Source organism: Schistocerca serialis, chromosome 1, assembly GCF_023864345.2.
Source record: "Schistocerca serialis cubense isolate TAMUIC-IGC-003099 chromosome 1, iqSchSeri2.2, whole genome shotgun sequence".
Classification (NCBI taxonomy): domain Eukaryota; kingdom Metazoa; phylum Arthropoda; class Insecta; order Orthoptera; family Acrididae; genus Schistocerca; species Schistocerca serialis.
The window spans coordinates 1,121,629,060-1,121,654,392 of NC_064638.1; positions in this window are offsets into that span (position 1 = coordinate 1,121,629,060).

Genomic DNA, 25,333 nt, shown 5'->3' on the forward strand with positions numbered 1-25,333 from the left:
AACACCTCGCATAACTGCCGCGTAGAAAACACTGATGAGACCGATACGCCGCGTACCTAGAAAAGAAAACAGATTTAAGTTCTAGCCACATCAATATCGGGGGTAAAAGACAAATGAAAGTAGAATCAATAAAATGGGATGAAGCAGCTTCCGGAAACTGGATGTGGAAACAACAGTAAGCGTTAATAGAAAAGAGAAAATATATATTCGTAGGAGTTCACGGAATAGTATTATTCCATATAATTCTTATAGTCACGTGTATAATGTTGAACAAACGTTTCAGCCACTATTTCAAGCGGCCGAAACATTAGTTCAACATTTTACAACATGACGCGGATCACAGCCCAGAGGAACTTTATGGGGGAAAATGTTATGTTGGTAAACGTATTGAAAAAAACGAACACGAAACAATTAAAATAAAACTTTTGTATCTTTATTTAGACACAAATATTGAAACAAATCGCTCAGTTAGAGTCTGCCATTTAAATGACTGGTTTCATATTATACTTCTTACGCTACCCTGGTAGAGAAAGGATGAGGATAGTCGTCAGAAATGGCACAAACAATTAGACAAGACCGGTGAATAGGCACTAGAGCATCCCATTTTCCATGTACTTTAGATACATGCACTGGTTGAGTAATTGCAATCGTTCATAAAGTAAATACACTACTGGCCATTAAAATTGCTACACCAAGAAGAAATGCAGATGATAAACGGGTATTGAATGGATAAATATATTATACTAGAAGTGATACATTTTCACGCAATTTGGGTGCATAGATCCTGAGAAATCAGTACCGAGAACAACCACCTCTGGCCATAATAACGGCCTTGATACGCCTGGGCATTGAGTCAAACAGAGCTTGGATGGCGTGTACAGGTACAGCTGCCCATGCAGCTTCTACACGATACCACAGTTCATCAAGAGTAGTGACTGGCGAATTGTGACGAGCCAGTTTCTCGGCCATCATTGACCAGACGTTTTCAATTGGTGAGAGATCTGGAGAATGTGCTGGCCAGGCCGTGCGGTTAAAGGCGCTGCAGTCTGGAACCGCAAGACCGCTACGGTCGCAGGTTCGAATCCTGCCTCGGGCATGGATGTTTGTGATGTCCTTAGGTTAGTTAGGTTTAACTAGTTCTAAGTTCTAGGGGACTAATGACCTCGGCAGTTGAGTCCCATAGTGCTCAGAGCCATTTGAACCATTTGTGCTGGCCAGGGCAGCAGGCGAACATTTTCTGCATCCAGAAAGGCCCGTACAGGACCTACAACATGCGGTCGCGCATTATCCTCCTGAAATGTCGTGTTTCGCAGGGATCGAATGAAGGTTAGAGCCACGGGTCGTAACATATCTGAAATGTAACGTCCACTGTTCAAAGTGCAGTCAATGCGAACAAGAGGTGACCGAGACGTGTAACCAATGGCACCCCATACCATCACGCCAGGTGATACGCCAGTATGGCGATGACGAATACACGCTTCCAATGTGCGTTCACCACGATATCGCCAAACACGGATGCGACCATCAGGTTGCTGTAAACAGAACCTGGATTAATACAAAAGAATGACGTTTTGCCATTCGTGCTCACAGGTTCGTCGTTGAGTACACCAACGCAGGCGCTCCTGTCTGTGATGCAGCGTCAAGGATAACCGCAGCCACGGTCTGCGAGCTGATAGTCCACGCAGCTGCAAACGTCGTCGTCTGTTCGTGCAGATGGTTGTTGTCTTGCAAACGTCCCCATCTGTTGACTCAGGGATCGAGACGTGGATACACGATCCGTTACAGCCATGTGTATAAGATGCCTGTCATCTCGACTGCTAGTGATACGAGGCCGTTAGGACCCAGCAGGGCGTCCCGTTTTACCCTCCTGAACCCACCGATTCCATATTCTGCTAACAGTCATTGGATCTCGACCAACGTGAGCAGCAATGTCGCGATGCGATAAACCGCAATCGTGATAGGCTACAATCCGACCTTTATCAAAGTCGGAAACGTGATGGTACGCATTTCTCCTCCTTACACGAGGCATCCCAACAACGTTTCACCAGGCAACGCCGGTCAACTGTTGTTTGTGTGTGAGAAATAGGTTGTAAACTTTCCTCATGTCAGCACGTTGTAGGTGTCGCCACCGGCGCCAACCTTGTGTGGCTGCTCTGAAAAGCTAATCATTTGCATATCGCAGCATCTTCTTCCTGTCGGTTAAATTTCGCGTCTGTAGCACGTCATCTTCGTGGTGTAGCAATTTTAATGGCCAGTTGTGTAAATTGTTTCTCGTCCTCTTGGTTGGATTCTCGTTTGTCTGGAGACGCATTCCCTCTTTTCAGCTCAGCCGAAAACAGTCGGCAGCCCCATTTTGTCTCCTGTTCATAGGAGGTTGGTTTCCGCTCCGAGATCGGAAGGGCTGATCCATTACAAATACAGCAACTTTCGCGGTGTGTGTGATGAGCCGGTGCCACTATGGCGCGGGACTCAAGGGCAAGACACGCGTTCATATTCTTTTCTGCCTGCGAACGAGTCAGTTACAAATCTATGAAGGGAAGCCAAACGAAAACCGAACACCCACCACAAGGGTACCATGGAATGGTAATCACCACAGACGTTAAGACATTTCTCCCACTGGGAGACGAGACGATCGATTTGTGTTTCGTAAAGTGCGGTCGGCCGCTGACCGATCCACATCTGGGCTCACTCTTGCACTTACACGTTAGACTGAAACCGACGTCCACGCATTTCTTCAGGTCGCCAAAGATGTGAAAACCACACAGGGTATGATCCGAGCTGAGCGGAGGATGTTGCATTATTTTCCAACCAAATCGCTGATGCGTAGCCTATTAGGACGTGTCGTACGTAAGAGTTACAAGCGACCGACAGCGAGCGACGTCTGGATACGCGACACTGCAGTAACAAGCAGCAGCATTGAGCGAAAAGCTCTGGGATCTTGCGTGAGAGCGACCATCTCCTGCTATACGATGGCTATTTAGAGTACTGCAAAATATTGTAGTTCAACAGTAAGGCTACAAAATTAGCTTTACGTAGGTAAATAAAGCGAAAAGGAATGCTGTTCGTGAACTTTACAAAGGAATCTTCATGGAGTATTTTATAATTTATATCATCAACTGCGAAGATCACAGACAGATTCTTCGAAGACACGTGAATGAACAGAGGAGCATTCGACTGTTTCATCAATAAATTAAAGACGATGTTTTTTACATGATCAATAACTTTTAACAGCCGATAAATGCGGAAGAATGACACACTACCTTAAATATAAAGAATGCGCACAACATTCAAGAGCTAGCTGTGGTATAACTGTAGCATACTCATTTGGCAACTGCGGTTGATTAAAGGATGTGGATTCGGTCCCGGCTACTTCTTACACTTTTAATTGACCCAGCTACAGTTCCGTATACTAAGTTTTATGTATAACGTTTACACTGTATCGTTAAGAATCATTTTCAGTTCTTGCCAAAGTAATTGATCGTTAAGTGTATATAGGCCTACACCTATCCCAGTACAACACACACATTAAGTTCCTAATGAAATACAATGATCATGATTTTTTACTGATATTTAATTGCTGCGAACATAATTCATCAGCAGTCATTGTTAAGGCCAGGCGTTTCAATTAACCTAAATCGTATGTATAAGTAAAGCATACAAAATTTTTGAAAAGAAACTCAAACGTTTTGTGAAATGATTTGTCTAACAGCACGAAATAAAAAACATCAGAGAAACATTTGATGCACCTCATTTTCTGTTCATGATTTCGAGCATCATACAAAGGCACGTCGAATGTGTCTCAGTTGTATTCTCACTGACACCTCGTTTGTCTTGCTAACATCTTCCGTTCTCGAAAATTCTAACTTTAGTACTTGATTCGAAGGAAACCTTTTTGACATTTAAATATCGCACCAATGTGTCTTTTTATGAGCGAAATAGCTGCGCCTGATACTTTTTGATACTTCATTTACAGAGCTTGCAGCAGCTTTTCGTGGAATACTTCAGTTTTTCCTCAACTCAGTAATTAAGTTTTCCTTAATTACCCTGATTACTTTCAAGCGATTGAATATTTCATGTAAAAGTAGACCTCATGCTGCTCTCTCTTTGTTGTGCTACAAAAATTCGGACAAAACCGCATTATGTAATTTATAATGAGTCTTGTTTTCGCTCTGCTCAAACGTTTGACAAAAACGTATCGAGTGTTAATCATACGATAATTACGCGTGCTGTCATTTCCAAAAATCGTCTTTTAGATATCTTAAACCATTTATGAGATACGACGATTTTTACGACGACTTGATTCCCGATGCGCAGGAAAGGAATCGGACTCGCCCCGAGCGACCGGTCCCCGGATATAACAACCAATATCTCAAGAATGAAAAGAGATATCATTCCGCTCTCAACTTTAAATACAGTTTAGATATACCGGTTGCACTTCACACGCAATAATGAATGGCGTAAAATGGACTACACGGAAAGTGTACGCAATGTGATTTTACCTTTGAAAACTCTTAAATTGGCCGTGCGGTTAAAGGCGCTGCAGTCTGGAACCGCAAGACCGCTACGGTCGCAGGTTCGAATCCTGCCTCGGGCATGGATGTTTGTGATGTCCTTAGGTTAGTTAGGTTTAACTAGTTCTAAGTTCTAGGGGACTAATGACCTCAGCAGTTGAGTCGCATAGTGCTCAGAGCCATTTTTGAAACTCTTAAAAATTTCGTGCAGCCATATACTCAAGTTTCGTGCAGCACAGTAAATACATCGAATAACGAAAATGAATTCAAACTTTCATCGAGCAAATATATCAATCTGTAAGTTGCGAAAGAATCAAATCTCTTTCACCGAATAGTTTTCTTAAAATTGGATGATAAGTATTTCATAGCCGGCGGCGCGGCAGCTCCACTGTTTTGCCGAGAAGGTTCGTAGCTGCAGCTCTCATAGTCACGCGTGCTGCAGCGACGAGATTCAAACACGTTCGAATTCTAACGTCGCTAGCTGCAGCAGAGGTCAGGCAGCGCCACAGCCGTCGCTCACGCAGGATACTTCCGTAATCACACCTGCGGTGGTATTTCGGCGTCTGGAGCTGTCGCGCGCTGTCGGTCGCTTCTGTCTCTTACTTAGGACGCAGCCTTTTAGCAGTGTGTGACAGGATAGAACCTTCCGACAGCATCCCTTGGCGTTTTGGCTCTACGGCGCTTCACAGTCTCTTCAAAATATCTTCATAGCGCTGCGCATTGATGCTCATGGAACTTGAAGCGGTGTCGTGCGTGTGATAAGGTCTAGTTGACCTCCGCCAGAAGACTGAAAAGAGTGTGTCAAATCCGCTGCATGGTAGAGAAAGGACTGCTCGTCTTTTGAAGGAGAAACTTTGTGCTTGGTGCTTGTTAATAAAAATAGCTGATACTTACTTATATTAAGTTTCACCTCAATAATCCTTTCATTATTATACCATTAAATGACGAATACAGGGTGGTCCATTGATCGTCACCGGGCCAGATACCTCACGAAATAAGCGTCAAACGAAAAAACTACAAATAAATGGTTCAAATGGCTCTGAGCACTATGGGACTCAACTGCTGAGGTCATTAGTCCCCTAGAACTTAGAACTAGTTAAACCTAACTAACCTAAGGACATCACAAACATCCATGCCCGAGGCAGGATTCGAACCTGCGACCGTAGCGGAAACTACAAATAACGAAACTTGTACAGATTGAAGGGGGAAACCAGATGGCGTTATGGTTGGCGCGTTAGATATCAACTGCGATTTTTTTAAAAATAGGAACCCCCCTTTTTTTATTACATATTCGTGTAGTACGTAAAGAAGTATGAATGTTTTAGTTGGACCACTTTTTTCGCTTTGTGATAAATGGCACTGAAATAGTCACAAACATATGGATCACAAATTTAGACGAACAGTTGGTAACAGGTAGGTTTTTTAAATTAAAATACAGACCGTAAGTACGTTTGAACATTTTATTCCGATTGTTCCAATGTGATACATGATCCTTTCTGAACTTATCATTTCTGAGAACGCATGCTGTTACCGCGTGATTACCTATAATACCACATTAATGCAATAAATGCTCAAAATGATGTCCGTCAACCTCAATGCATTTGGCAATACGTGTAACGACATTCCTCTCAACAGCTAGTAGTTCGCCTTCCGTAATGTTCGCACATGCATTGATAATGCGCCGACGCATGTTGTCAGGCGTTGTCGGTGGATCACGATAGCAAATATCCTTCAACTCTCCCCACAGAAAGAAATTCGAGGACTTCAGATCCGATGACCGTGCGGGCCATGGTATGGTGCTTCGACGACCAATCCACTGGTCATGAAATATGCTATTCGATACCGCTTCAACCGCACGCGAGCTATGTGCTGGATATTCATCATGTTGGAAGTACATCGCTATTCTGTCATGCAGTGAAACATCTTGTAGTAACATCGGCAGAACATTACGTAGGAAATCAGCATACATTGGACCATTTAGATTGCCATCGATAAAATGGGGGCCAATTATCCTTCCTCCCATAACGTCGCACCATAAATTAACCCGCCAAGGTCGCTGATGTTCCACTTGTCGCAGCCATCGTGGATTTTCCGTTGCCCAATAGTGCATATATTACCGGTTTACGTTACCGCTGTTGGTGAATGACGCTTCGTCGCTAAATAGAACGCGTGCAAAAAATCTGTCATCGTCCCGTAATTTCTCTTGTGCCCAGTGGCAGAACTGTACACGACGTTCAAAGTCGTCGCCATGCAATTCCTGGTGCATAGAAATATGGTACGGGTGCAATCGATGTTGATGTAGCATTCTCAACACCGACGTTTTTGAGATTGACGATTCTCGCGCAATTTGTCTGCTACTGATGTGCGGATTAGCCGCGACAGCAGCTAAAACACCTACTTGGCCATCATCATTTGTTGCAGATCGTGGTTGACGTTTTACATGTGGCTGAACACTTTCTGTTTCCTTAAATAACGTAACTATCCGGCGAACGGCCCGGACACTTGGATGATGTCGTCCGGATACCGAGCAGCATACATAGCACATACCCGTTGGGCATTTTGATCACAATAGCCATACATCAACACGATATCGACCTTTTCCGCAATTGGTAAACGGTCCATTTTAAGACGGGTAATGTATCACGAAGCAAATACCTTCCGCACTGGCGGAATGTTACGCGATACCACGTACTTACACATTTGTGACTATTACAGCGCCATCTATCACAAAGCGAAAAAAGTGTTCCAACTAAAACATTCATATTTCTTTACGTACTACACGAATATGTAATAAAAAATGGGGGTTCCTATTTTTAAAAAAGCAGTCGAATCCGTCTGACCTATGGCAGCGCCATCTAGCGGGCCAAGCATAGCGCCATCTGGTTTCCCCCTTCCGGCTAGATGAATTTCGTTCTTTGTAGTTTTTTTCGTTTGATGCTTATTTCGTGAGATATTTGGCCCGGTCACTATCAATGGACCACCCTGTATATAACAGTGGTTAATTAATTATGTACTATCTTGCACTTTCTAGGAATAAAGTTGTGTTCAGCTTTTATCAGTATAATAATCTCCGCCCTTCACCAAAGGCATCTCGCCCCACTTCGGCAAGATGGCACTAAGTTACCCAATTATAACTGAAGCTATCTTATCTCTCCTACCCCTCTGCTTCTCCCTTATTGTCCCGATCACGCTGCACACCACACAACACTGAAGAAACAAATATAAGTTTAAATTGCACTATTTCACACAAATTTTTGTCTACCTTCAAAATACGCAAATTCTCACCATGAATAGTAATCGGAGCAACCTCGTCACAAAGTTTCTGACAAAAACGTTCCCCGACAAACGATGCCGCGCTCGCTCGTAACTCACTCTACTGTTAGACCTGAAAGAATGACAACATTAGTCACGCGCTGAGGGAGTGCACAGTAAAAGGCACTATCGGAACTTATTGATTTCAAAGATGCTGCAAAACAACACACCTTAAAATAACCCCACAGGTAAAGATCTATACAGGGAACAACCACTTCCGATGTTTCATCAACTTTGCATTACTGATTGCAGTAAAATAACAAATGTGTGCAGAAAGGCAACTGCAGTGAAATGAAAGACCATTCTGTTGTCAGGTGCAAAGAAAATACAACTTCCTCAAAATGTAAATTAATTTATAAAGTATAACCGTTAACATTGTCAACTTGCCAAAGTCTGTCCCACATCCTTCTGATGAGAGATAGTGAAGCAGCTGTAACATATGCAGCGGGACGATAGTAATTCGTGTTGCCTCTGGTCTTTGTCAGAGTTAACTTAACCGCGCACTATAACTTGTAGTGAGAAATACGACTCTCTGTCACCTTAGAACATGACTCTAGTCACTATAAAATGTTATAGAATTCGTTATGGCCACTTAAATTCCTGTTTCGGTTCTGTTCTTGATTGCATACGGTACTTATCACTGCAAGAGAAGTATATATGTATTATTACGGCAGTAGCATATGTTATAATTGTGTTAGAGGCTACAAATGCGTTCTGCATTTTCATTAGTTTTCTTCTTACCTTGTAACACTTATCAGAAAAAGCAAAAGAATATAAATGCTAGAGAATGGGATAGAATTTTTATACAATTTATAGTGTGCAAAGTATTGTGTCTTTTGGTTGGTTTGGTTGTTTGGAGGGAAGAGACCAAACATCGAGGTCATCGGTCTCATCGGATTAGGGAAGGATGGGAAAGGAAGTCGATCGTGCCCTTTCAAAGGAACCATCCCGGCATTTGCCTGGAGCGATTTAGGGAAATCACGGAAAACCTAAATCAGGATGGCCGGACGTGGGATTGAACCGTCGTCCTCGCGAATGCGAGTCCAGTGTGCTAACCACTGCGCCACCTCGCTCGGTATTGTGTCTTTTCTGGGATGGTAGTTGCTTGAGATGATATACGCTCAGAGTAACCACAGTAGAAAGATGAACCTGCAACCTTATTATCTTTCTTCGCAATAAGTCGCAAAACAATTAATGCCCCTGTTAGCCGTGTGCCACCAGATAGGGCTGGCAACGATAATATCTGTTATTTTGACTGCTAGATACTGAAACCTGGGTAATTAAGGAAGGCAGAATTGGGTTACGGTTATGGACGGGGCCCGAATAAATTACTATTGGTTTGCTCAGCAGTTTCACTCATTTATTTTAATAAATAATTTTTGAAAACAAGCCAATGAGGACGCAGTCAGACTTTTAGGGCAAGTAACCACAATCACGGCTGAAGGCCTTTAACGCCCAAAATGGCATTTATTAAAAATTTTAACAAATATACTGGCAAACGGCGAATGGCGTAGCAAAAGTTAACTAAAAAAAAACAACAGGTCTCCAAACAGGTGAGACAAATGATGGTAATTCAATAATACAATGGTTCCAATGGCTCTGAGCACTATGGGACTTAACATCTGAGGTCATCAGTCCCCTACATTTAGAACTACTTAAACCTAATGACATCACACACATCCATGCCCGAGGCAGGATTCGAACCTGCGACCGTAGCGGTCGCGCGGTTCCAGACTGAAGCGCCTAGAACCGCTTGGTCACAGCGGCCGGCAATAATACAATAATAAAATAATAACACAATAATATAAAACAGGGGCCAGTGACAGACAGTGCTCCAGCAATCGACCTCTGAGTAGGTCACACCAAAAACAGTTTCGCGAGCGAAGAGAAAGGCAGCCTAGAGTTGCATTCAGATCACAAGATGGTAACTCGGAGTGTTGGCAGTCTAACGAGCGACTAATGATAATCTTGGTGAGGCTACCTGACATCCAACAAAACAAATGCAAGATGTAAAATTACGCCAAAGTCGGAACCGGCAGTCTGGGCTCCTCCTGCAGAATACTGTGCTTAGAGCGCCCTGAACAAGAAGGAATGACTACCTCTAGGTAGAAGAACGCCAACCAACCTACAGTCAAGAAGCTGTCAAACTTACACGCCTCACCGGACAGCGGCGGCAAGGTGAGGCAATGTACACTGCCGTTACGTACACTAATCCTCAGGGCAGGTAACTGGAGAGCTAGAGGCCACGAGGCAGAAAAATACTGCTGGTTGAACTTAACAATGTAAGAAGCTGAAAATAGTAAATAGTAATTAGAAGCTCAGGACGGCTAATCAGATCTGCCTTCCCCAGGTACTCCACTCGCTGCATTTTGCCTTGGCGACACTACGAGCAGCAACACGAACCCAAGTCACAGGAGAATCGAGAGATTTCACAATGGTGGAGGTTTCTCTACGCGAATTGCAATGCACTCAACTTAAACATGCCGGATCCGGTTTCGACCAAGTCGAGCACCCTCGTGACCACTACCCTTCGATCCTGCAGTCCATACACAGCGCCAGCGATCCCGGCGTGTTGTCGCTGTGCGCAGACCTCGCTGCTCCTCGTCCCCAGCCGAACTCCACACTCACATCACACGGAAGAAGCACGAGGTCACCCCAAAGATAGGGCAGCAGAACCACATATCGATAAGCGCCGCTGCTGCCACTAGCGGACAGGCATCGCTTACGAAATCGAGTGGCGCTAGTGTACACGAGAAGAAGACAAACAACACAACCATGCCAACTAAACGATACGGTCTGCAGAAACCTACACACGGTACCAAAGCGAGCTGCAGCATGGCTCAGATATGTATACACATTATAAACTGGTGAATGTGACGGGATCCCGTATGTGGGCAATAAAAAAAATACATCACTGGATATTTGTAATCATTAATGCAATTTTATAACCAAACTGTACGTCTCTACGTTTCATGTTCTGCTGAGTGGAGAGACAATAAAGGCGATGCAAAAACTGTGGAACGTCGAGAGTGGAGAAACGACCGTTCTTGCAGCAACACATGCAAGCTATAAAAAATAAAAGTAAAGAAAATGTATTTTCTTATTGGCTCACTGCGTCAAAACTGTATGCTTAGACTAGCTCAAAGTTTAGCTAACTCTGTTTTATTGGGGATTAAAGTAGTTCGTGACTAAAATTAGCAAAACATGGTTCAAATGGCACTGAGCACTATGGGACTTAACTTCTAAGGTCATCAGTCCCCTAGAACTTAGAACTAATTAAACCTAACTAACCTAAGGACATCACACACATCCATGCCCGAGGCAGGATTCGAACCTGCGACCGTAGCGGTCGCGCGGTTCCAGACTGTAGCGCCTAGAACCGCTCTTCCACCCCGGCCGGCTAAAATTAGCACGCCGACGGAACAGTAGGTCCTGCTGCCGTTAGATTGCTTTTTCTTTTTTTGTGTGTGAACATATGATGAAACTACCACTGTTTTAATATGGAGAACAGAATAATAGACCACAATATTAATTACAATGACGGGAAAAAGTAGCACACCAAAGATAATTAACATAGAGTGATGAAATTTCAGGAATACATTTTTCTAGGTAACATATTTAAGTGATTAACATTGCAAGATCACAAGTTAAAGCAATGACGAGATAAACCATTGCAAATGTGAAATGCTAGTACATTAATAACTGGTGTAACCGTCAGAATTTTGAACGGAAGCGCGCAAACGTGCATGTATTACGTTGCACAGGAGCCAGATGTCACTTTGTAGGATGGAGTTCCATGCCTGTTGCACTTGGTGGGTCAATACAGGAACAATCAACGCTGTTTGTGGATCACGCTGGGGTTGTCGTTCGATGAGGTCCCGTATGTGCTCCATTGGAAGCAGGTCTAGTGATCGAGCAGGCCAAGGCAACATGTCGGCACTCTGCAGAGGAAGTTGGGTTACAACAGCGGTGTGTGGGCAAGAGTTATCCTGTTGGAAAACGCCTCCTGGAATGCTGTTCAGGAATGGCAGCACAACAGCTCTTATCATCAGACTGACGAACGAATCTGTAGTCAGAGTGCGTGGGATAACCTCAGGAGTGCGCCTGCTATCATACGACATCGCATCCCAGACCATAACTCCAGATGTAGGTCCAGTGTGTCTAGCACACCTGGTCTAGCACGCAGACAGGTTTGTTGCAGGCCTCAAGTGGCCTCCTTCTAACCAATGCACGCCTATCACTGGAACCTAGGTAGAAACAGCTTTCATCATAAAACACAACAGCCCTTCACCCTGCCCTCCAATGACTTCTCACTTGAGACCACTGAAGTCGCAGATGGCGCTGGTTTGGGATCAGTGGAATGCACGCTACAGGGCGTTTGGCTCGGATCTGTCCTTGAATCAAATGATTTATGACATTTAGTTGTGCCACTGTGGTGCCAACTGCAGCTGCCGATGCAGTACGATGGGCCACAGCCGTACACCAAACACGATAATCTCCTTTCGGTGCCACGTGAAACCGTCAGGAGCCCGGTTTTCTTGCGAATGTGCTTCTACATCTACATCTACATCTACATGGTTACTCTGCAATTCACACATAAGTGCCTGGCAGAGGGTTCATCGAACATCATACTACTTCTCGACCATTCCACTCTCGAATGGCGCGTGGGAAAAAGGAACACCTAGCCCGCATCTCGTGGTCGTGCGGTAGCGTTCTCGCTTCCCACGCCCGGGTTCCCGGGTTCGATTCCCGGCGGGGTCAGGGATTTTCTCTACCTCGTGATGGCTGGGTGTTGTGTGCTGTCCTTAGGTTAGTTAGGTTTAAGTAGTTCTAAGTTCTAGGGGACTTATGACCACAGCAGTTGAGTCCCATAGTGCTCAGAGCCATTCAAGGAACACCTAATTCTTTCCGTTGGAGCTCTGATTTCGCTTATTTTATTATGATGATCATTTCTCTCTATGTAGCTGGGTGTCAAAAAAATATTTTCGCATTCGGAAGAGAAATTTGGTGATTGAAATTTAGTAAATAGATCTCGCCGCAAAGAAAACCGCCTTTGTTTCAGTGACAGCCACCCCAACTCGCTTATCATATCAGTGACACTGTCACCGCTATTGCACGACGAAACGAGCTATCCATCTTTGCACTTTTTCGATGTTCTCAGTCAACCCGACCTGGTAAGAATCCCACACCGCCCAGCAATATTGCAGCAGAGGGCGGATAAGTGTAACGTAGGCTGTCTCTTTAGTGGGTTTGTTGCATCTTCTAAGTGTTCTGCCAACAAAGCGCAGTCTTTGTTTCGCCTTCCACTCAATATTATCTATGTGGTCTGTCCAATTTAAGTTGCTCGTAATTGTAATTTCTAGGTATTTAGTCGAATTGACAGCCCTTAAATTTGTGCGATTTATCGTATACCCAAAATTTATCGGATTTCTTTTAGTACCCATGTGGATGACCCCGTACTTTTCTTTGTTTAGTGCCAACTGCCACTTTTCGCACCATACAGAAGTTCTCTCTAGGTCATTTGGTAATTGGAATTGATCGTCTGATGATTTTACTAGACGGTAAATTACAGCGTCATCTGCAAACAATCTAAGGGGGCTGCTCAGATTATCACCTAGATGATTTATGTAAATCAGGAACGCTATAGAGCCTATGACACTACCTTGCGGAACGCCAGATATCACTTCTGTTCTACTTGATGATTTACCGTCTATCATTACGAACTGTGACCTCTCTGAGAGGAAATCACGAATCCAGTCACACAACTGAGACCATACTCCATATCACGCAATTTGATTAATAGTGGCTTGTGAGGAACAATGTCAAAAACCTTATGGAAATCTAGGAATATGGAATCGATCTGAGATCCCTTGTCGACAGCACTCATTACTTCATGGGAATAAAGAGCTAGCTGCGTTGCACAAGGACAATATTTTCTGAATCCGTGTGGTTATGTATCAATAAGTCATTTTCTTCGAGGTGATTCTCAATGTTCGAGTATATGCTCCAAAATTGTACTGCAAATTGAGGTCAGTGGTATGGATCTGTAATTCAGTGGGTTACTCCTATTTCCTTTCTTGTGCTACTTTCCAGTCCTTAGGAACAGACCTTTTGTCAAGTGAACGGTTGTATATGATTGCTAAGAAGGGCGCTATTGTGTCTGCATACTCAGAAAGGAAACTGATTGGTATACAATCTGAACCGGAACATTTGCCTTTATTAAGTGATTTGAGTTGTTTGGCAACACCTAAGATATCTACTTTTATGACACTCATGCTAACAGCTGTTCTGGTTTCGAATTCTGGAATATTTACTTCGTCTTCTTTCGTGAAGGAATTTCGGAAAACTGTATTTAGTAACTCCGCTTTAGTGGCACCATCGTCCGTAACATTTCCATCGCTATCGCGCAGTGACGGTATGGACTGTTTTTGGCAATGGTGTACTTTACATACGACCAGAATCTCTTTGGGTTTTCTACCGTATTTTGAGATAATGTTTCATTGTGGAAGCTATTAAAAGCATCTCGCATTGGCGTCCACGCTAAATTTCGAGCTTCCGTGAAACTTGGTCAGTCTTCGGGATTTTGCGTTCTTCTGAATTTGGCATGCTTTATCGTTGCTTCTGCAACAGTGTTCTGACGCGTTTTGTGTATCATGGTGGATCAGTTTTCTTATTAAGTATGAATCTATCTATTGCTGTCGATACTGTAGCTTTGAATTTGAACCATGTCTGGTCTACTCTTACATAATTAGCTTGGAAGGAATAGAGACTCTCTCTTGATCACTGCTGCTAGCGATCATGTATTGTGGTTACATTCCTGCCAAGTCTTTCTGCATTATCGCACAAGGAGCATCGTTCTTCTCGTAGCCCTGTTACACTACCTGGTTCAAACTCAATGAGGGGTTGATAATGGCGTCTTTGTCACCTTAAAGGCATCCTTGACTAACGTCAACTCACCATGTCCAGTCTCAAAGGTAACTAACGCTCACGACCGTTACAGCGTGTATTTAAAGCAAACTTGCTTTGCACCCTAATAATGGCGCTACTAGCACGACTCTGAAATTTGAGTAGACATCATCTTTCAAGAGTAGACACACGCCCACTAAATTTCATTTATGTCACTCAACTTTAGGGTGACCAACTCTCCCGTATTTCCCGGGATCTCCCGTATTTAGAGACATTTTTTCATAGTCTCCCGGCTCCCGTGTTTTCAGGCTCAGTGGCCGTTTATGTCCCGTTTTTAAATTTATTTTTCTTATCACGTACCGGTATGTAAAAAATAATTTCAGTCATTTAAATTTTGCACGCACTGTCAGGATTCGTTCGTAGACAGCAGACACAACTGATCTATATTGACCCTCGACGATAGATGTCGACATTATGTCTATCGAATATCTTTCGAATGATCGACCGACGCTTGGCGGTTGGATGTGATTTTGTTTCTGTGCCTGTGCTTACTGTGAATCGTCGTTAACTTGTTCCAGATTTTATGATGGGCAGTGAAGACGAAGCTAAAACGCCACCAATAAAGAAAACGAAATGGGAAGCTTTATATTCCTGGATTGGACCAGCACGGTCAAATGCTTATAAAGCAAACTGCTCAATTTGCAAACGGGAGTTTAGCACCGCGCATGGCGGCAAGAACGATTGTTTACAGCACATGAATACTTCAGGTATATATATATATATATATATATATATATATATATATATATATATATATATTACTGTTCAGTGCGTAGTAATTAGTAATCCGTAATTTTCTGAGTTAACATCTTGCATTTGCCTGTAGGTCACAAAAGCAAGGCAAATGATGTAACTACTTCATCCAAAATAACTACGTCCTTCATCTCTTCTCACCTGAGCAAAGGCTTAACAAACGAAGATGTGAAAACCATTGCTGGTGAACTTTTCATTAGTCTACCACACAGTGCAACACAATCTAAGCTATAGGAGCTTGGACTGTGCTATCAAACTTTCGAAAAACGTGTTCAGTGAATCTAATGCGTCAGGATTTCCTAGAAGAAAGAACACAACATGTCATTCTTAACGGTTCAAAATCTGCAGATGTAGAGGTAATTTCGGGAGTACCGCAGGGAAGCGTGATAGGACCTTTATTGTTTACAATATACATAAATGACTTAGTTGACAACATCGGTAGCTCCGTGAGGCTATTTGCAGATGACACGGTTGTCTACAAGAAAGTAGCAACATCAGAAGACTCGTACGTACTCCAGGAGGACCTGCAGAGGATTAATGCATGGTGCGACAGCTGGCAGCTTTCCCTAAACGTAGATAAATGTAATATAATGCGCATACATAGGAGCAGAAATCCATTCCAGTACGATTATGCCATAGGTGGTAAATCATTGGAAGCGGTAACGACCGTAAAATACTTAGGAGTTACTATCCGGAGCGATCTGAAGTGGAATGATCACATAAAACAAATAGTGGGAAAAGCAGGCGCCAGGTTGAGATTCATAGGAAGAATTCTAAGAAAATGTGACTCATCGACGAAAGAAGTAGCTTACAAAACGCTTGTTCGTCCGATTCTTGAGTATTGCTCATCAGTATGGGACCCTTACCAGGTTGGATTAATAGAAGAGATAGACATGATCCAGCGAAAAGCAGCGCGATTCGTCATGGGGACATTTAGTCAGCGCGAGAGCGTTACGGAGATGCTGAACAAGCTCCAGTGGCGGACACTTCAAGAAAGGCGTTACGCAATACGGAGAGGTTTATTATCGAAATTACGAGAGAGCACATTCCGGGAAGAGATGGGCAACATATTACTACCGCCCACATATATCTCGCGTAATGATCACAACGAAAAGATCCGAGAAATTAGAGCAAATACGGAGACTAACAAGCAGTCGTTCTTCCCACACACAATTCGTGAATGGAACAGGGAAGGGGGGATCAGATAGTGGTACAATAAGTACCCTCCGCCACACACCGTAAGGTGGCTCGCGGAGTATAGATGTAGATGTAGAAATAAAATATCTTGCGGGCGAACTAAAGCTGAAATGATGATAATGAACGTACTGGCCCCAAGAAGTGTGAAAGATTTTCTGGAAGTTTTAAGTGACCCCAAGAAGTGTTTCATGTTCTTTTCTTTAGCAACAGATGCCTCCAATCACCTAAACAGGTAAATGTTTCCAATTGTCATACGATATTTTGACCCCTTTAGCGGAATTCAAAACAAATTTCTGGATTTCGTAGAACAGGCAGATGAAAGTGCAATTGATGTCCGTAGTTTGTTAAAAAATTCACTGAAATCAAATAATTTGAATATCAGTAATATATCGTCATACTGTGCTGATGGTGCCAACATAAATTATGACAAGCATAATTCAGTCATGAAACTATTAACTAACGAAAATGAAAAAATCCTTAAAGCAAGTTGTTTGAACCATGTACTTCATAATGCAATGAAACTTGCTTGCAACTGTTTACAATATGTAGATGTTGAAGTGTTGGTGTTAAAAATATATAGTCACTTTTCCTGTTCGGACAAACGAAGGGAAATGTTAAAATCATTTTTTGAATTTGTTGATGTGGAATGGGCTGAAATCTTGCGACATGTGAATACTAGATGGTTATCTCTCACTCCTGCTGTGGAAAGGCTTTTAAAAAATTGGGAACCTATAAGAAACTATTTTAAAAGCATAGATTAATCAGACTGTCCTAAAGTTCTGAAAAAGTATTTTTGCAATGAAAATACAGAAGTAAAAACAATTGTTCAAGCTTATATTAGTTTTTTTGTGAATATTGGAAATGTTTTCATTCAAAAGAAGAATTCCGACCTTAGTATTACGAAATCTCATGAAGTTGTAAAGTTTCTAATTAGTAAAATTAGACCGAGAAAGGAAGATAGGTGTTTTGGTAGTGGTACTCATAAATTATTAGCCTCTGTTCTAGATTTAAATTTGAAATCTAGTAGTGAGAACAACTTCACTGAATTCTATGACTGTTTATATTCTTACTTAGGTAGTAAACTTGATAATAATTTAAAGAGTTGAATCCCACTATGTCTAAAAAGGGAATTGACATTCAATTACATGCATGAAGTTGTAGAATATCTTAAGCTGGACTGTATTAATGAAGATGAATTATATGAGGAGTTTTGTAGTTCTAATGATGCAATTAAATGTGGTGTCTCTTTAGATGGTAATGTTAGCCAGAAATGGATACAGGTTTTTACAACTTTGAAATCAAATAATGATAATTTTGAAAACTTGGGTAAGCTGGTTTGTTTTGTTATGAGTATAACAGGAAGTAATGTTCACACTGACTGAGTATTTTCTCTTATGAATAATAAGTGGACTGACGTAAGGAACAGAAGTAGCACAAACTTAATCAAATTTGAACTACAAGTTTCCATGAATTTTCCTTGTTCGTGTAGTGAATTCTTCGAATTTGCTAAAAATGATGTAAAACTACTGACTGAGGCAAAATCTGTTGCAAAATATGTATAAGTAATTGTGATGTGTAAATAAATAATCTACTTTTACAAATACTGTTTTGATTTTTGGCGAAATTTTTCCTTGCTATTAATCTCCCTTATTTTTTGTCAAGGATATAAGAATCTCCCTTATTTTCGTTTAGAAAAGTTGGTCACTCTACTCAACTCCTTCTTGGTGTTGCGATTTTTTTCCGTCAGTGTATTTTGATATTAAATAGCCAAAGCTGGTAATGTCTTTGAACCTACATGTGTGTATCAGACACAACTCGCGTTTCGCCGCGCTCGTTTTCGCCTGGGCGGCAAAAATATTCCGAGTCACGGGAAGTGAACCAGGTAGGCGCCGGGTGCTGGGAGGCGGACTTTCGCAATGGGCGGGAGGTTGGGTAGGGAGGAGAGCAGAGGCCGCCACCTCGTCCGGGGGTGGGCGGGTCACGTCGGCGGCCGACCTGCCGCCATGCATTATTCATGAGTTCGCCCTCCCTCCTGTCATTTCTCATTCCTCGCGCCGCGTCTCCCGGCACTAACGAAAACTTCCCGAATCGCTATTAATTCCGTGTACACCTCCGTACATTAATAAAATAGCTCGCTGCGAGAACGCACCTATAATTTAAATAATCGCTTACGCTCGAGATATGTCGTCTCTATCGAGATAGCGACCGGATGTGGCCCGGCAGTATTTGTTAAAGGGTCCTTATTTACTGCCGGCCCGGGGAGGACCGCACGATAAGTGACGGCGCTGGCCCGACCGGCGCGTCTATTAATAACGTTAACAACGAAGCGATACGCAGTGATAAACAGGCGACTCACGGAGAGCCGCCAAGTACCTCCCCGGTCGCCAGATTTATGGCCCGTTCTTCTGGGGCTCCGACTGGACTATAACGCAATGCGTTACACATTTAAGTGCGCCGCTCACATTGCCGAGCGCGGCGGTGGCGTGGGAGTGGGAGTGGCCCACTGCGACTCGTATAAACACGCCCCACAAGCGCCGTCCCTCGCCCAATACTAGGGCCGAGTGGTATTGGACGTAACTTGTGAGCAAATAAGCACACTCGTATCCATAATCATGGCACCGCTTCTGATACAGGATTTAAGCTCTAAATATTCGTTGTATTTCCCAACTTAATTTGGTCTACAAACTGTGATTCGACTGAAAGTTTGCAAAGTAATATTTCAGAGCTAGATCAGAAATGTAAGGACTATGGTATGAAGATTAGCATCTCCAAAACGAAAGTAATGTCAGTGGGAAAGAGATATAAACGGATTGAGTGCCAAATAGGAGGAACAAAGTTAGAACAGGTGGACGGTTTCAAGTACTTAGGATGCATATTCTCACAGGATGGCAACATAGTGAAAGAACTGGAAGCGGTGTAGCAAAGCTAATGCAGTGAGTGCTCAGCTACGATCTACTCTCTTCTGCTAGAAGGAACTCAGTACCAAGACTAAGTTATCTGTGCATCGTTCAATCTTTCGACCAACTTTGTTGTATGGGAGCGAAAGCTGGGTGGATTCAGATTACCTTATCAATAAGGTTGAGGTTACGGATATGAAAGTAGCTAGGACGATTGCAGGAAATTAAAGAAAAACTGGGAATGAACTCTATAGATGTAGCAGTCAGGGCGAACAGGCTTAGATGATGGGGTCATGTTACACGCATGGGAGAAGCAAGGTTACCCAAGAGACTCATGGGTTCAGCAGTAGAGGGTAGGAGGAGTCGGGACAGACCAAGGAGAAGGTACCTGGATTCGGTTAAGAATGATTTCGAAGTAATAGGCTTAACATCAGAAGAGGCACCAATGTTAGCACTGAATAGGGGATCATGGAGGAATTTTATAAGGGGGACTATGCTCCAGACTGAACGCTGAAAGGCATAATCAGTCTTAAATTATGATGATGATGATGATGATGATGATGACTGTTCTAGTTATTTTTTCTTATCTCTTCTATTAAGATTTTACATAACTGCTGCACTTACATTCTGCCATTTCTGTGAATATTGGATTTTATTTTATTTGCTGCCTTTTACAAATGACCTGGCACCTAGTTACTAAGATAGAAGCGTTTTCACAATATGATATCGTACGAATAATACTATTAAGCTCGTGCGTTAAATACTTACAAACTTCATGCTAATTAGGAATCGGAAATACTTAAAATTAACTCTCTACGTACAAACTAAAAAAAAAGGGAACGACGCACGACGACGGATTTACCCGAGTGGGATGGAAGTCTGTAGACGTCATGTACATGTATAGAAAAACAAATGATTACAATTTCAGAAAAGTTGGTTTATTTATTCACGAGAAAGAGCACTGCTGCAGTTGCTTTCTGCTCTCTCTGCAGTTACAGCGAATATTTTATTTTATTTGCTGTCATTTACAAACTACCTGTCACCTGAACGAGATTTTCACTCTGCAGCGGAGTGTGCGCTGATATGAAACTTCCTGGCAGATTATAACTGTGTGCCGGACTGATACTCGAACCCGGGACCTTTGCCTTTCGCTGGCAAGTGCTCTACCAACTGAGCTACCCAAGCACGACTCACGCCCTCTCCTCACAGCTGTACTTCTGTCAGTACCTCGTCTCCTACCTTCCAAACTTTACAGAAGCTCTCCTGCGAACTAGCACTCCTGAAAGAAAGGATATTGCTGAGACATCGCTTAGCTAAGACCTGGGGGATGTTTCCAGAATGAGACTTTCACTCTGCAGCGGAATGTGTGCTGATATGGAACCCTCTCACCTGTCACCTAATTACTAAGATCGTGTTTTCGGAATATGAAATTGTACATACACGGCCTATGAAGCTTCTTTGATTTCTTCACAAGCTGAGCAAGTCAATAACTCGTTGGTCCACCTCTGGCCCTTATGCAAGCAGTTATTCGGCTTCGCGTTTCTAATAGAGTTTTGGATATTCTTCTAAGGGATATGATGCCAAATTTTGTTCAGTTGGCGTGTTAGCTCGTCAAAATCTCGAGGTAGTTTGAGGGCCCTTGACCATAATATTCCAAACGTTCTTAATTGGGGAGAGATCCGGCCACCTTGCTGGCCAAGGTAGGATTTGGCAAGCACAAAGATAAGAGTAGAAACTGTCACCGGATGCGGGCGGGCATTAACTTGTTGACCTGTAAGCCCATGATGGCTTGCCATGAAGGTTAAGAAAACGAGGCGTAGAATATCGTCGACGTACCGACGTGCTGTAGGGGTGCCGCAGATGACAACCAAAGCGGTCAGCTCCGAGAAGAATGATACCCCACACTGTCCTTCCTGGTTGCCGGGTCATATGGCGGACAACAGTCCGGTTGGCATCACACCGCTGTCCGGCGATCTCCATACACGTCTTCTCTGGTCATCAGAGCCCACTTTGAAGAGGATCTCGCCGCTGAAAACCACTCCTGTCATTGAGATTCCAAGCCGAAGACTTGTCTAAAGACTTTTCCGAGCAGCAAAAGGACACCAATATGATTGTCGTCCGTCGTATGGCTGACAACCAGGAGTGAGTTAGATTTTGCAGTTTAACGTGCTCTACAAATTGTTCGACTTACTAATTTCTATTAAATTTCTGTTAAATTCTATTTAACTGCTGCACTTACTTTCTGCCCTCTCTGCAGTTACTGTTGTAAGCAGGCTCTTTAGGTTTTTATGTTGGTAACGCCACGTAGCGCTCTGTATGAAAATCACTGACTGTGCTGTGTTCAGTCTGTGGCTGGTTGGACTCATTGTTGGAATATTCGCTTGTGTAGTGTTGGGCAGTTGGATGTGTACAGCGCGTAGCGTTGTGCAGTTGGAGGTGAGCCGCCAGCAGTGGTTTATGTGGATATATATATTTATTTTTTATTTATTTATTTATTTATTGTTCCGTGGGACCACATTAAGGAGAAGTCTCCATGGTCATGGAACGAGTCAATACATGAAATTACAACACGATTGTAGAAACAGATAAAATGAAATATAAGAAACATATTCAGTTGTAGATTGTAGAAGCAGATAAAATGAAATATAAGAAACATATTCAGGCGACACGTCGTTAGTTTAAATAAAGAAAATCAAGAATGTAACACTGGAATTTGCTTAATTTTTTAGCTCTTCCAGGAGCTCCTCGACAGAGTAGAAGGAGTGAGCCATGAGGAAACTCTTCAGTTTAGACTTAAAAGCTTTTGGGCTACTGCTAAGATTTTTGAGTTCTTGTGGTAGCTTATTGAAAATGGATGCAGCGGAATACTGCACTCCTTTCTGCACAAGACTCAAGGAAGTGCATTCCACATGCAGATTTGATTTGTGCCTAGTATTAACTGAGTGAAAGCTGCTAACGCTTGGGAATAAGCTAATATTGCTAACAACAAACGACATTAAAGAAAATATATACTGTGAGGGCAATGTCAAAATTCCCAGACTATTGAATAGGGGTCGACAAGAGGTTTTCGAACTTACACCACACATAGCTCGAACAGCCCGTTTTTGAGTCAAAAATACCGTTTTTGAATCAGAAGAATTACCCCAAAAAATAATACCATATAACATAAGCGTATGAAAATATGCGAAGTAGACTACTTTTCGTGTTGAAATGTCACTTAATTCAGATACTGTTCTAATGGTAAATAAAGCGGCATTTAGTTTCTGAGCAAGATGCTGAACATGGGCTTTCCACAACAGCTTACTATCTATCCGTACGCCTAGGAACTTGAACTGTTCTATGTCGCTTATAACAGGCCCATTCTGTCTGATTAAAATATCAGTTCTTGTTGAATTGTGAGTTAGAAACTGTAAAAACTGAGTCTTACTGTGATTTAGCATCAAATTATTTTCCACAAGCCACGAACTTATTTCATGAACTACATTATTTGATAATGTTTCAATATTACACACAAGATCCTTCACTACCAAGCTGGTATCATCAGCAAACAGAAATATTTTTGAATCACCTGTAATACTCGAAGGCATATCATTTATATAAATAAGAAACAGCAGTGGCCCCAGCACCGATCCTTGGGGAACGCCCCATTTAACAGTGCCCCATTGGGACTGAAGATCATTACCACTCTCAATATTGCGGAGAATTACCTTCTGCTTTCTGTTCTTAAAGTAAGAGGCGAACCAATTGTAAGCTACTCCCCTTACTCCATAATGTTCCAACTTCTGCAGTAGTATTTTGTGGTCAACACAGTCAAAAGCCTTCGTTAAATCAAAGAAAACACCTAACGTTCGTAACCTTTTATTTAATCCGTCCAAAACCTCACAGAGAAAAGAGACTATAGCATTTTCAGTTGTTAAGCCATTTCTAAAACCAAACTGTACATTTGACAGCAAATTATGTGAATTTAAATGCTGCAGTAACCTTGTATATACAACCCTCTCGATAACTTTAGCAAACACCGATGGCATAGAAATAGGTCTATAATTATCAACATTATCCCTGTCTCCCTTTTTATAAAGTGGCTTCACTACCGAGTATTTTAATCGGTCAGGAAACCGACCACTCCTAAAGGAAAAGTTACAGATATGGCTAAGTACTGGGCTAACATACATAGAACAATACTTCAGTATTCTGCTAGATACCCCGTCATATCCATGAGAGTTCTTTGTCTTTAGTGATTTAATTATTAACTCAATCTCCCTCTTGTCAGTATCATGGAGGAGCATTTCAGGTAACAGTCTCGGAACACTTTTTTCTACGAGCGCTATTTGATTCCCTGTTGGGACTAGGTTTCTATTTAGTTCACCTGCTATATTCAGAAAGTGATTATTAAATACTGTACATATATGCGACTTATCAGTAACACGGGGCATTCCCACTATGCACTGATTCTATATCCTCGACCTGACTCTGCAGACCAGCCACTTCCTTTACGACTGACCATATGGTTTTAATTTTATCCTGAGACTTAGCTATTCTATCTGCATACCACATACTTTTTGCCTTCCTAATAACTTTTTTAAGCACCTTACAATACTGTTTGTAATGGGCTATTGCATTTAGATTGTGACTGTTTCTAACGTTTTGATATAATTGCCACTTTCTTCTACAAGATATTCTTATACCTTTAGTCAGCCACCCAGGCTGCCTGTTTGTGCTAGTACCCTGTTTTGAACGTTCTAACGGAAAGCAACTTTCAAAGAGCACGAGAAAAGTCTTGAGAAAAGCATTATATTTATCGTCTACTGTATCAGCACTGTAAACATCTTGCCACTCTTGTTCCTTGATAAGGTTTACAAAAGTCTCTACAGCAACTGGATCAGCTTTCCTAAAAAGTTTGTAACTATATTTAACATTTGTTGCAGCACAAAAATCTTTTAGACTTAAAATTTGTGCATCATGATCTGAAAGGCCATTCACCATTTTGCTAACAGAAAGCCCTTCTAGTAATGACGAATGAACAAAAATATTGTCTATGGTTGTTCTACTGTTCCCTTGCACTCTCGTTGGAAAGAATACGGTTTGCATAAGATTATATGAATTAAGGAGGTCTACCAGCATCCTTTTCCTTGCACAATCACTCATACAATTTATATTGAAGTCACCACATATAACTAACTTTTTGTATTTCCTATAAAGTGAACCAAGAACCTCCTCTAGCTTTAGCAAAAATGTTGTGAAATCGGAGTCTGGGGATCTATAAATAACAACAGTAAGAAGTTTAGCTCCAATAAATTTAACCACACCTGCACAACATTCAAACACCTTTTCAGTGCAGTGCTTTGAAACATCAATTGACTCAAATGGGATACCGTTTTTCACATACATGGCTACTCCCCCACACCGCAAAGAACTCCTAGAAAAGCTGCCAGCCAACCTGTATCCTGGTAAAGGAAGCTTCTGAATTATCTCCTTATTTAAGAAGTGTTCAGATATACCAATAATTTCAGAGTCAACATCTATAAGCAGTTCTCTAACTTTATCTCTAATGCCTTGTATGATTTGATGAAATATACAAATTACCTCATATACATATATATATATATATATATATATATATATATATATATATATATATATAATTATTATTATTATTATTGGTGTTTTGCCCTTAAAGAGCGCATTTGGACTAAACTA